Raw genomic sequence first — 9,422 nt, 5'->3', positions numbered from 1 at the left:
CTCCGCCACCGATGCCCTCGCCGTTCACATCGTCTCACGGGGCGGCTGTCTGCCGCCGAGGAATAGGAGGGGGCTTCCCCCCAGCCCAATAGTCGGGCAGGTTGTGAATTGTCAGGAGGAGCTTAGGGTTGTCAGTATTTGTAGGTTGTGAATTGTGTTTTGTGTTGTGTATTTTGAGAGTCCTTTCAGATATGAATGTCTTTTGAATTTCAGATTTGTAGTATTGAGCATATGAAGTATTTTATGAATTCTAGAGATATATTTTTAGCACTTAAAAAATGTAGTTTCATAGGAGTATAAAAGTGCAGACAATGTGAATCTCAGAGAAGAAACTGCAAGTTTCAGTTTCAGGTAAGAAACTGCAAGTTCAGTTTCAGATAAGAAACTGCAACTTTCAGAGGCAAAGCATTTATATTAACACGGCCTTTTCAAACAGGATTAACATAATGTTGGAAGTTTTATTCATGGTCGAAAATGGAACTACCAGCCAGTTAACATCATGTTGATCAACATTCATGCATAGCACATCTTCATATGATGCACAGTCAAAATGCCCACACAATGTCGAGTGCACGAAACATAGAGAAAACGAGGGACGAAGTTTTGGCAAGTGTTGGACGTGGTTTTGGGCTGCCCCGTCTAGGCTTTCATTTTTAACATGCGCAGCCCACGACCTCGGGTGGGAGGTCCATAGGCCTGTTTGTATTTTCTTAGGGCCATCATGTATCGACCGGCCTATGCACCTCCCATCCGAGGTTTTATTTTTGGCAGCCCAATTTATGTATATTTTGAAGAAAACGCAGAGGTCTGTTCTATTTTTTCTATATAAGAATAGGAACACCAGGTCCAACTTATGTTTCCCTTCTAACTATATTATATATATTTAAATTATTTTATATGTTGACTGTTTAGTTCACATAATTGGCAAATAGATGACCGCTCTCGCGATCCCCTTCGCCCCCGCCACCACCTCCACCCTCGCTGCCGCCATAGATCTCGCTGCCACCCCCCGCCTCCTGACTCCGGGTGCGCCTGCCCCACTCAGCAAGTCCGCTCGCACGCCCCATGGAGTCGTTGGCCAGATTCACGGGGGAATGGCTAGAAGATAGGCAGATGTACAAGATGCATCTCCCACATGTCTACAAAGCCTTCCCACGGATGCTCCAGCCGCTCAACTCCGTCGCGCCGGGGGTGCTGCGGGAGACTCAAGGGAGGAGATGGAGGGAGCGGGCGATGCGGATCCGCGACGACGCTCTCTCCTGGACCCAGTGCGCGCGCGAATGGTGGGAAGCAGAGGAGGAAGCTGCGAGGGAGGAAGCCGAGGAGGGACCGAATCCGTTCTCTCACTTGCGCATGTATGCTCGGATGTGCAAGGATCATGTGGATTGGGAGCTGCTGAATCTAGCCCTGCGGATCTACTTCGAAGGAGATTTCTCGGAGAAGCACAGGATGCCCCACCCCAGGGAGACGCCGATTGCGTTCGTTCGATGGGCGAAAGCAGAAGTGAATTCAGGAGATCCACGCCGTGCTGCGAGATGGGAATGCTTGACTGGACTCATGCCCACCAGCACGCCACCGGAGCCGGAGCAGGTGGATCCCCTACCTTACCTCTCCCCCAAACCTGCAGAAGATTGAAATTAGGCTTGCAATCTGCTTCAATTGAGCTGTCTGTTGGTTATTTCTGCTTCATGAGAGACAACATCTAGCTGGAGGATGAGAAGGAACCCGGAACTTCGATGAATTTCCCCTATCACAATGCGGGGAGCGCCGGTTGGGCAGTGGTACGGCCCACCTCCGCCCCAAATGGGGGCACAATCTGGGCAGGCTCTTGTAATTTCCCAAGATCAATCTGCTGGTGGTTCTGACTCTTAGATCAGTGGGAAATCTCAAGGCAAGAATCAGCAAAAGAAGAGACAGGACATCCAGAAAACTGCTCCTGCCCCTGCTTCGGGCCTTATGGCATACTCTGAGGTGATCTGCTACAACTGTGGGGAACCAGGGCATCATTTGGATAAATGTATCAAGCCCAAGAGTTGTTTTATCTGCAAAATGGTTACCCATAAAGTTGAGAATTGCCCTGTCAGAAGGAAAACCCACAGTTCTGCTAGATATGTTGGAGGTGCTGCTCCAGGATTAGGGTTCTACCACATAGACCCATCTGATGAAAATGCTCAGTATCATGGCTCCCTAAAGAATGTGGGGATTGTTCTGGTAGAAGCTGGTGAAGTGACCAAGCAGGAACTTGCCACTGAGTTTGCAGACATTTACAAAACCAACTGGCCCTGGCCAATCAATGCCCTAGATGAGTGGACATTCTTGGTCAAATTCCCTCCTGAAATAGATGTAGTTGAAGTTGCTAGATACCCTTGTTTTGGTCTCAAAAAAGACAATGTTGTGGTCAATATTGAAGTCTGGAAAGGCAGGATTGAGGCTGAAGAGGACCTCCAGAAAACTTGGATCAAGATCAGGAAATGGAACCCCCAAGTGGTGTGACTGGACTATGCTGGATCAAATCACTTCCACTCTGGGGGTCTTACTGGATGTGGATTGGCAGCATAATTTCAAGTCATTTTATGAAACTGTTAGGGTCAAAATCTTATGTAAAGATCCCTCCAAAATCCCTGCTGAAAGGCTTTTTGGAGTTGGGAACAAAATCTATAGGCTACTCATTGAGGTCGAGTCCTTAACCCCCACTGAAACTGGCACCTCCACCAACCTCTCTACTGGTACATATGTCTCTGCAGCTGAAACTGGTACCAATCTTACTAAAGATGCTGAATCCAAAAGGAGCTCTAGATCTGAATCAGATAAAGGGCCTGCTGCCAATTCTGGGGCCTCTAACATCAGAGCATAGTTTGGCCACAATCAGATGCTTGGAGAAACTACACCCACTTCAGTCCTCAAGACACACCTCCCCGATTCTCCATACACTCCTCAACTCAGTATCCAGATCTTGAATTATGTGCTTGATGAAACTGATGGATTCAACCTCCTCAGGGAAATGGAGCTCCTGGAAGATGATGATCTGATGGAATTAGAAGGTTTTGTAGATCTACAAGAGGATCAAGAAGCACTTGTCGAAACAACTGAACTCCCAGACAATTTGGACTCAAAATACAACTCTGACTTCCCTGCCCTTCCTAAGGAGAAGCACCTTCCAAAATGGGGTCCTGTTCAAGCCACCAGAACCAGTGCCAGGGTAGCTGGTGACAAGAGAACCATTATTGAAAAGGCTCAACAACTCAAAGAGGTTCAGAACCTGGAAGTGCAAAAACCCCAGGGTATGAAACACACTTCCTTCTCCAACTTTAATGATCCTTCCTTCAATGCCATTGCTGCTAAGATTGGTGTAGATGTTACTTCTCTTAATGATGGCATTGAATGCTCTTCCTTTATTTACCCTCACCAAAACAGATCTGAAGGCTCTGTTTGTGAGAATTTTTCTCTAGATGGAAGTTCTAGTTTAGACCGCGTTGACCCCCCTACTGAGCCAAGTGAGGGTCTCTGGTCTCTTATTTGTAGACATAAACGGGGCAAGCACCCTAGGAACAACATTTCTCCATGAATACTCTGTTCTGGAATATTAGAGGTATTGTTGCTCTTGGTAGGAAATCCCTTATTATCGACACCATTAACAAAACCCATGCTACCATCCTTGGGTTCCAGGAAACTAAGAAAGAGGATTTTTCCTCTTTTTTTCTTAAATCTCTCATTAGCAACAGAGATTTTGACTGGCATGTTCTTCCATCCAAAGGATCTACTGGAGGCATCCTGATGGGAATAGATTTAAGCATTTTTGAGGCTGTTGCTTGGTCACACCTAGACTTTTCTGTTAGTTGTTTAGTTAATTTGAAAACTACTGGTCAAACCTTTAGGATTATCACTGTTTATGGCTCTCCTTATGAGGAATGCAAAGAAGCTTTTATTTTTGAACTTCATACCTTATTTCTAGATACTCACATTCCCACCATGATTGGAGGGGATTTTAATTTAGTTAGGAATGCTGCAGATAAAAGCAATGGTTCTGTAAAACATAAATGGAGTGACTGCTTCAATGCCTGGATTGAGATCTGGAGCTTGCTTGAAATTAAACTTTCTTCTAGGAAATTTACCTGGGCCAATAATCAAGTAGACTTGATTATGTCCACCATTGACAGAATTTTCTGTGACACAGAATTAGATGGTTTGTTTCCCCTTTCTAGTTATAGAGCTCTGCCCAGATGTGGTAGTGGCCACACTCCTTTGCTCTGGGACTCTGGTCTTAACCAAACTCCAAAGAGCAATAGTTTTAAATTTGAAAAGTGGTGGTTGCTGAGAGAAGATTTTACTGAGCTAGTCAAGAAAATCTGGAATGAGCCTACTGGGAGCAGCTGCCCCCTAGAAAATTGGCAGATCAAAACTAGGAGATTTAGAAGAACTACCAAAGGGTGGAACTCCAATGAGGAAGCTAATCTTAGAAGATACAAAAGGCTTCTCCTCCTTGAGTTTGATTCTCTAGATATTACGGCAGAAACCACTGACCTCTCTGAGGCTGAGACTAATAGATTAAACTTTGTCCATGGAGAGCTCAAAAAAATTTGGCTTCAAGAAGAAATCAAAGCCAAACAAAGGTCTAGAGATAGAAACATTAAGGAGGGTGATAGAAATACTGTTTACTTCCATGCAGTAGCTAACCAGAGGAGCAGGAAAACCCTCATTCCCTCCCTTGATGGCCCTAATGGCCCTGTTACTGAGGTAGATGAGATGCTGAAAGTGGCTAGTGACTTCTACAAAGACATGTTTAAGAAAGAAAACCCTTCTGGGTTCTCTCTACAATTTTTTTCTCTGCTTTTGAAAAAGTCTCTCCTACTGAAAATGAGCTGCTAGAAGCCCCTTTTTCAGAGACAGAGGTGAAGGAAGCCATTTTTAGCTCTTATCCTGATGGGGCTCCTGGTCCTGATGGGATTCCCTTCTTGTTTTACCAACATTTTTGGGACTTGGTGAAAAATGATCTCTTAGATCTTTTCCAAGCCTTTCATAGAGGAGAGTTGGACATATACAGGCTCAACTTTTCTATGCTCTCTCTTATTCCTAAAGAGCCTGAGGCCACCTCTATTAAGAAATTCAGGCCTATCAGCCTGATTAACTGTAGTTTTAAGATTTTCTCTAAAGTCCTCACCACTAGGCTCTCTAAAGTCCTGCAAAGGTTGATTGCTAGCAATCAGTCTGCATTTCTGAAAGGGAGATATATTTTAGAGAGTGTTGTTACTGCTCATGAAGTTCTTCATTCAGTCCACTCAGGAGGTGATAAAGGACTTGTCCTTAAATTGGATTATGAGAAAGCCTTCGATAAAGTTGACCTTGATTTCCTTATGAAACTCCTGGAGCTTAGAGGTTTTGGGGGTACATGGACTAGTTGGATCCAGCAACTTACTCATGGGGGGTCTGTTGGGGTCAAGTTAAATAACTGTGAAAGTGATTTTTCCTTGCTGATAAGGCCTTAGGCAAGGTGACCCCATCTCCCCGCTTTCGTTTAATTTAGTAGTGGATGTTCTTACTAAAATGCTGAGCAAAGCTGCTGATCATAGTCTGATTGCAGGGCTCTGTCCTAAGGTCTGCCCTGGTGGCATCATCTTCCTTCAATATGCAGATGATACCATCCTTTTCTTAGACAATGACTCCACATATGCTAGCAATCTGAAAATTGTTCTAACCTGTTTTGAACAAGTCCTAGACATGAGAATCAACTACTCTAAAAGTGAACTCATCCCTATCAACATGGATGATCAGTAGTTAGCCGACTTCCTCTCTATTCTAGTCTGTAATAAAGGTAACTTCCCCATTAAGTACCTTGGTATCCCTCTCCACTATGATAAACTGAGGAGAGAGGATATCCAACCCCTTCTGGATAAAATCATTAAAAGGATTGCTGGGTGGAGGGGCAAACTTCTCTCTTACAGAGGTAGATTGATTCTCATACAAGCTTGTTTGGCTAGCATTCCAGTGTATCTCCTCTCCTTCTTCAAGTTCCCTAAATGGGAAGTGAACCTCATCAATTCTCAGATGTCTCATTGCTTGTGGAATGATTTTGAGGGAAATAGGAAGCTACACCTTGCTAATTGGGCCCTAGTCTCTATGAAAAAAGATTTTGGAGGCCTAGGCATACCTAACCTCCAAGAAATTAACATCTGTCTTCTAGGGTCTTGGATTAAAAGATTCTATGAGGAAGAACTGAAACCCTGGAAGCTTCTTATTGCCCATAAATACCTAGGAAATAAACCTAATATTTTTGTCCCTTCCTCCAACCCTAAGACCTCTAGATTCTGCAAAGGATTAAAATCTATTATGCATGCGGTGAAATTTGGCTACAAATAGAACATAGGGGATGGGAGCAGAACCAGGTTCTGGGAAGATACTTGGTTTGGCACATCCCCCATAGCAGTCCAATTTTGGCCTATTTACTCTGTCTGCAATGACCTTAACAAAAGTGTCAATGAAGTTTGGGACGGTCAATGCCTAAAACTCTCTTTTAGAAGGAACTTTAGTGATAGTCTCATGGAACAATGGTTCCAGTTGGAGGAAATTGCCAAAAGCAATACCTTTACTGCCGAGCCGAATGCCCTGATTTGGCAGCTGGACAATAAGGAGAAGTATTCCTCCAGCTCCCTCTATCATGTTATCAACTTTAGAGGGGTTCAACACGTGTTTCTCCCTGTTGTTCTGGAAATTGAGAGTTCCCCCTAAAATTCATGTATTTCTCTGGCTTCTCTCCAAAAACAAATTGATGACTAGGGATAACCTTAGGAAGAGACACATCATCAAACCCCTTGATTGTGTTTACTGGTTGGAAAAAGAGTCTTGTTCTCACCTATTTTTTGAATGTATAGTTGCTAGACATCTCTGGGCCCACATTGAGGAATATTTCTCTAGTCAGATTGGCTCATCCTTCGAATTTGTCGCCAGATTCTGGATTGCTACCAAAAAGTGCTCAGTTTTAAATACTGTCAGCTCAGCTGTCCTTTGGTGCCTCTGGAAATATAGAAATGCTATGATTTTCAGTAACACCTCCTAGATTTCCATTCTGCATGTCTTGAGGTTGATCAGGAACATGGTGAGGAACTGGGCGATTCTCTCCTCCGGATCGGACAAGGACAAGTTGATGAGCTTCGTGGGAACCCTAACAAGATCCCTCTAGAAACCGTTGGCGATCAATTGTGGCTGAACAAGGCTCGACCTGCTCTGGGGCTGGACCCATGGGCTCGTCTCAAGATCTCTGATGAAGATGATGGGCACCTGGCACCAAAAAGAGGGACATCCACCATGCTATGCCTTTCATCCCGGTGTCTCCGCTTGCTTACTGGTCGCCGCAGGCTGACACGGCCCCTCGGCTGAAGACCATGAAGGCTTCGCTGGACCCTCGTGTCATTTGAGTGCTCTATCCGCTCTGCCTTTGGCACCGCTCGGGTGATTTGTGTTATTCAGAGAACTTGTTCATCCACCCCCCCTAGTTTGTAGCTTTTCTACCTTTACTTTCGAACTGCTCTTTGAGCTGCTGTATCAGAATATGTTGTGGTTTCGTTCTCAGTAATGGAACAGGGGAGATGCTCCCTGTTTTTCTAAAAAAATTTATTTTATATGTTATTATATATTATTTTTATTGTCATCATATATTTAACAGATACTTACATATGTAAGAAAACAATATCCCGCATCTTATTAACTTATAAAAATAATTTCTTAACAAATAAAATCCTGGATTGTTTTGGCACTAAAATCCTAGTGATTGTGTACAAAAGCTTGGTAAGATTTAAGGATGAATGTAATAATATCACTTATTATTTAAATATATTTATAACAAAATGCTCAGGCCCTTTTTATTTTTTTTTGATAACATTGCTGGCCCAACCCAACATTATAATTAGAATCATCCCAGCAAAATCATGTATTTCGAGAAAGTGAAAATGGCCTCTAATTTTTTAGGAAATAAAATAAATGGGCCGCATGGACGCTAAATTATTTGTTCACCCAGCCCAGCTAATGGCTGTATCTTCAATCTCTCGTCTTCATCCTCCAGCGCCGCCGGGACCACCTCCCGCCTCCTGCTGCTAGCAGCTCTGCTTAGCACGCTTCGCTATGAAGCGCTACTCCACCGTTGGCCAGGCCATCCCTCCATCCCTCCACACCTTCTGTTCTTCTCCACCGACTGCCGAACCACACCGCACTAGAACCAGTTAACCCTCGTACACCTCTCCGTCTGCGACTATACTCCCGCGTCTTCCCATCTCCGGCTCGTTGCTGTCCGGGGCCTCGCCGTCGTCCACCACCTTGGATGCGCTCGGCGCGGCGTGGTCAACATGGCCAACGAACGACACCATCAGAAGTAGACTGTGCGTGGAGAGGCCGACAGCTGGGTCCACGGCTGCACACAAGGAAATGCCTCCTTATTACGCGCAAAATAATGATTCCTCCACCTGACATCTGGGCCCACGGGAAGGGCCTCTGTATTTCGCAAAAATAACGTGCCCCCCGCTGACATGTCGGACCCACCAGCTATCTTCGCACACAAGGAAGTGCCTCCTTATTATGCACAAAAAAATGAATATTCCCCCTGCCAGCTGGAACCCAGCATAGTGGGAGGCTGACGTGTGGGCCTACCAAGTTGACGGGGACGAAGGGCTTTGTCAACTTAGTCAATATGAACGATTCTAGCTCCTGTTACCATACAATGTTCATCCAACGGCCAGAGTGCTTTTTCAACCTCTGGTCTTCTTGCTCCAGCCGCCCAAACCAGCGCCGGTCGTGCGGCGTGCTCCTGCCTCCCGTGGCCGGCTGTGATGTCATGGAGGCCTCACCGCCCCCTACTACTCCCACCGCTGGCCAGACCATCCCTCTACTCACCCACACCCCCTGTTATTCTGCGGCGGCAGCAGCCTCACACCGCAGCCGAACCAGTGAACCCTCATACTCCTCTTCACGTGGGCATCCACTACTGCATCTTCCCCGGATCCGAGTCGTCCCCTTCCTAGTCCTCGCCGTCGTCCACCGCCGTGGTGCTCTCGGCGCTGCGTGGTCAACGTGGTCAAGGAATGACTTCCATCGGACGTGGACTGTATGTGGAGAGGCTGACAGCTGGGTCCACGGCCGCAGCAAGGAAGTGTCTCCTTATTACGCGAAAAATAATGATTCCTCCACCTGACAGCGGGGACCCACCGGACGGGCCACCATATTTCGCAAAAAAACGTTTCCCCTGACTGCTGGGACCCACCAGCTACATCTTCGCACGCAAGGAAGTGCGTCCAGGCAAAAAAACGATTCGCCCCCTGACTGTTGGGACCCACCAGCTACATTTTCGCACGCAAGGAAGTGCGTTCGGGCAAAAAAAAATGATTCGCCCCCCTGACTGCTGGGACCCACCAGCTACATCTTCGCACGCAAGGAAGTGC

Source organism: Triticum urartu, chromosome 6, assembly GCF_003073215.2.
Source record: "Triticum urartu cultivar G1812 chromosome 6, Tu2.1, whole genome shotgun sequence".
In the NCBI taxonomy this organism is placed as follows: Eukaryota; Viridiplantae; Streptophyta; class Magnoliopsida; order Poales; family Poaceae; genus Triticum; species Triticum urartu.
The sequence above is the reverse complement of the archived record's forward strand: the minus strand, read 5'-3'. Positions refer to the sequence as shown.